At 51.2% G+C, this 4,554-nt stretch overlaps 1 pseudogene; it reads left to right on the top strand.

The window, feature by feature from the left end:
- Positions 1-796: 796 nt before the first annotated feature.
- Gm12799 (predicted gene 12799) lies at positions 797-4,158 on the top strand (annotated as a pseudogene).

The following is a 4,554-nucleotide window of genomic DNA, read 5'->3' as shown; positions in this document are numbered from 1 at the left end:
AAAAGGAGTGGAGATCTGAAGACTGCTTTGACATCAGCCATGGAGATGCAGAGTTTGGAGTTTGCCCAGCTGGTTTCCTGCCTTGCTTTGGAGATTACAGTTAATTAGTTGGATGAATCTCAGAAGAGACCTTGAACTTTGGACTTTTAACATTGTTGAGACTGCTATAGACTATGAGGACTTTGAAAGTTGGACTAAATGCATTTGCATTATGCTATGTTTAAGTATGGCCCCCATAGACTCAAGTTTTTGAACAAGTCTATGAGGGCCAGGGAGTGGAATGTGATGGTTTGTATATTCTTGGACCAGGGAGTGGCACCATCTGGAGGTGTGGCCTTGATAGAATAGGTGTGACCTGGTTGGAATAGGTGTGTCACTGTGGGTGTGGGCTTAAAACTCTCACCCCAGCTGCTTGGAAGTCAGTCTTCCACTAGCAGCCTTTGGATGAAGAGGGAGAACTCTCAGCTCTGCCTGCACCATGCCTGCCTGGATACTGCCATGCTCCCACCTTGATGATAATGGACTAAACCTCTGAACCTGTAAGCCAGCCCCAATTAAATGTTATTTTTTATAAGACTTGCCTTGGTCATAGTGTCTGTTCACAGCAGTAAAACCCTGACTAATATAAAAGGTATAAGTAAGATCCCTGGCCTAGTACGGCAAGGTGCGGACTCTATTTTACCTCCCACGCTGTGTCGCTACCTAATCAACATTATCATTTTTGTTAGTCTGGGAGAGATTTGTTTTTGAGAGGTCTATTCATTTTCTTCATAAGAGAAAGTGGTGACATCTAGATGGCCCTGTAGGGAAAGAGGTGGAGCTTCCACTTGTCTTTCAACTTCAAAGGACAGCAAGCTTCTAAAGAGCGGGGTAGCCAATAGCTAATCTTTTTTTCTGGACTCCTGGGCCGTTCTCACAGGGAATGGGGAGGTAGCATATGCTTGCCAATCAGAGAATGCCAGGGCCAGCCAATGGTGACCGGCAACCAATCGTCAAGGCCGGCCAGAGCACGCTCCCTTAGTAGGTGGATGGTGGTCGGAGTGCTCTCTTCTCGTCGCCATTTTGTGTTGGTGACTGTGGCAGGCTAGGAGGAGGTGGCACTGAGTTTCCTTGGGAGGGCAACGCGTCGGTCGCGTCTCCCCTCCCCCTTTCCTCTTTTTTGCTCCCAGTCTTGGACTTGGTAGTTGCATGCATTGGCTCCCATTTGAACTAACAGTTCTGAAGGAGGTGGTGGCGGGCAGAGATGATGCCTGGGAGGCCTCCCTTGACAGCCCGGGCCTAGAAGAGTCTCTGCAGGAGGTATCACCCAGACGGGCAGATCATGCTGGCTGCAACAGGGGTGGCTGAGAAGTGAAAGGAGCCAGCTACTGAGGAGGGGTCCCAGCAGCTCCTAAAACTCCCATCAGGACATGGAGTATGAAAGACGAGGTGGTCGTGGTGACAGGACTGGCCACTATGGAGCCACTTGATCGTTCACAGGATGATAGTGGAGAGAACCACAGCTGGGACCATGATTATAGAGACATGGACTACCGTTCATACCCACGAGAGTATGGCAGTCAGGAGGGCAAGCATGAGTATGACGACTCATCTGAAGAGCAAAGTGCAGAGATCCATGGACAGCTGCAGCCCCATGGTGTCCAAGCACGGGAGGTCCGGCTGATGCGGAACAAATCTTCAGGTCAGAGCCAGGGCTTCACCTTCGTCGAGTTTAGTCACTTGCAGGACGCTACACGATGGATGGAAGCCAATCAGCACTCCCTCAACATCCTGGGCCAGAAGGTACCCATGCATTACAATGACCCCCAAGCCCAAGATCAATGAGGACTGGCTGTGTAATAAGTGTGGTGTCCAGAACTTCAAGCGCCGAGAGAAGTGCTTCAAATGTGGTGTGCCCAAATCAGAGGCAGAGCAGAAGCTGCCCCTTGGCACTCGGCTGGATCAGCAGGCACTGCCACTGGGTGGGTGGGAGCTAAGCCGGGACTTACTCCCACTGCTGCAGCCCTACCAGGCCCAGGGAGTGCTAACCTCACAAGCCCTGTCACAGGGCTCAGAGCCAAGCTCCGAGAACGCCAGTGACACCATTATTTTACGAAACCTGAACCCACACAGCACTATGGACTCCATCCTCAGGGCCCTAGCACCCTGTGCGGTGCTGTCCTCTTCCAATGTGCGTGTTATCAAGGACAAACAGACTCAGCTGAACCGAGGCTTCGCCTTCATCCAGCTCTCCACCATCGTGGAAGCAGCCCAGCTGCTACAGATCCTGCAGGCCCTGCACCCTCCGCTCACCATCGACGGCAAGACCATCAACGTGGAGTTTGCCAAGGGTTCTAAGAGGGGTATGGCCTCCAATGAAGGCAGTCGCATCAATGCTGCCTCTGTGGTCAGTGCTGCCATTGCTGCTGCCCAGTGGGCAATCTCACAGGCCTCCCAGGGTGGAGAGAGTGCTGGGCTGCCCCCGTGGAGCCACCACTTGACTACAGCTACTACCAACAGGATGAGGGCTATGGCAGCAGCCAGGGAACAGATTCCCTCTATGCCCATGGCTACCTTAAGAACAGCAAGGGCCCTGGCATGACTGGGACCAAAGGGGACCCAGCTGGAGCAGGTCCTGAGGCCTCCCTTGAGGCTGGAGCAGACTCTGTGTCACTGCAGGCTTTCTCTCGAGCCCAGCCTGGTGCTGCCCCTGGGCTCTATCAGCAATCAGCTGAGGGGAGCAGTGGCCAGAGCACTGCTACCAACAGCCAGTCATATACCATCATATCACCTGCTATGCTCAAGTCTAAGCTCCAGAGCCCTACTCATCCCAGCTCTGCCTTACCTCCGGCTACCAGTCCCACTGCCCTAGAGTCCTACAGCCAGTACCCTGTTCCTGATGTCTCTACTTACCAATATGATGAGACATCTGGCTACTACTATGACCCCCAGACTGGTCTATACTATGATCCCAATTCCCAGTATTACTACAATGCTCAGAGTCAGCAGTACCTATACTGGGATGGGGAGCGGCAGACCTACACACCTGCCTTGGAGCAGTCTGCTGATGGACATAAGGACACGGGGGCATCATCAAAGGAGGGAAAAGAGAAGAAAGAGAAGCATAAGACAAAGACAGCCCAACAGATTGCCAAGGACATGGAGCGGTGGGCACGCAGTCTCAATAAGCAAAAAGAAAACTTCAAAAACAGCTTCCAGCCTATTAGTGCTCTACGAGATGATGAAAGGCGGGAATCGGCCACTGCAGATGCAGGCTATGCCATCCTTGAGAAGAAGGGAGCGCTAGCTGAAAGACAGCACACCAGCATGGATCTCCCAAAGCTGGCCAGTGATGACCGCCCAAGCCCACCTCGAGGGCTGGTGGCAGCCTATAGTGGGGAGAGTGACAGTGAGGAGGAACAGGAGCGAGGAGGTCCTGAACGGGAAGAAAAGCTCACAGACTGACAGAAGCTAGCCTGTCTGCTCTGCCGCCACCAGTTTCCCAGCAAGGAGGCACTCATCCGGCACCAGCAGCTCTCTGGGCTCCACAAGCAAAACCTTGAGATTCACCGGCGAGCCCACTTGTCAGAAAACGAATTGGAAGCACTAGAGAAAAATGACATGGAGCAAATGAAGTATCGAGACCGTGCAGCTGAACGCAGGGAGAAGTATGGTATCCCTGAGCCACCAGAGCCCAAACGGAGGAAGTATGGTGGCATATCTACAGCCTCTGTGGACTTTGAACAACCCACTCGGGATGGATTAGGCAGTGACAACATTGGCAGTCGAATGTTCCAGGCCATGGGCTGGAAAGAAGGCAGTGGTCTGGGCTGCAAGAAACAGGGCATTGTGACACCCATTGAGGCCCAAACACGAGTTCGAGGTTCTGGCCTGGGTGCCAGGGGCAGTTCCTATGGGGTCACCTCAACAGAATCCTATAAGGAGACACTGCACAAGACAATGGTGACCCGCTTCAATGAGACCCAGTGAACAACTTTGAAAGCAGTTTCTACAGACGTGGGACAGAGAAGATGAAGTGTGGAATGGTCTAAGAAAGGCTCTTCTATCTACCAGCCTGCTCCCCAACCAGAGAAGCCAAATTAGACTTGGAGTTGGTGACTTCTGCTGGGAAATTGGGCTCAGATCATGTTCCTTTTGTAATAAAATCTAAAAAGCCTGAAAAAAAAAAGGTATAAGTACTACTAAGAATGAGTAAAATAAAAGAGAAGAAAACAAAAAAAACCAAACAAACAAAAAACAAGAAACAAAACAAACACCAAAAATGAGAATCAAGAGGTGCAAAAAGGAAGAAAAAGAATACAGTAGCCTAGCCCTGCAGGTGATCACCCCTAAGGTCAGGCCAGCCTGGCCTTCTGTTGCCCTCAAACCCCTGATTAGTCAGTCTCAGAAATATCTGGGTATCCAGATTCCAAATGGCTGAGCCACTGGTGGAATGCTTTAACATTTTCAAACTTAATTTATTATCCTGCACATGGTAAGAATATAACAAGTATTTGTTAAACAGTAAAGGTTTGGAACAGTACACAGGAAACATGGGGCTTGGGCGTTCCCAGC

This window comes from Mus musculus, chromosome 4 (genome assembly GCF_000001635.26).
Source record: "Mus musculus strain C57BL/6J chromosome 4, GRCm38.p6 C57BL/6J".
Classification (NCBI taxonomy): domain Eukaryota; kingdom Metazoa; phylum Chordata; class Mammalia; order Rodentia; family Muridae; genus Mus; species Mus musculus.
Note: the sequence above shows the minus strand (reverse complement) of the source record. Positions and strands in the feature narration are given on the sequence as shown.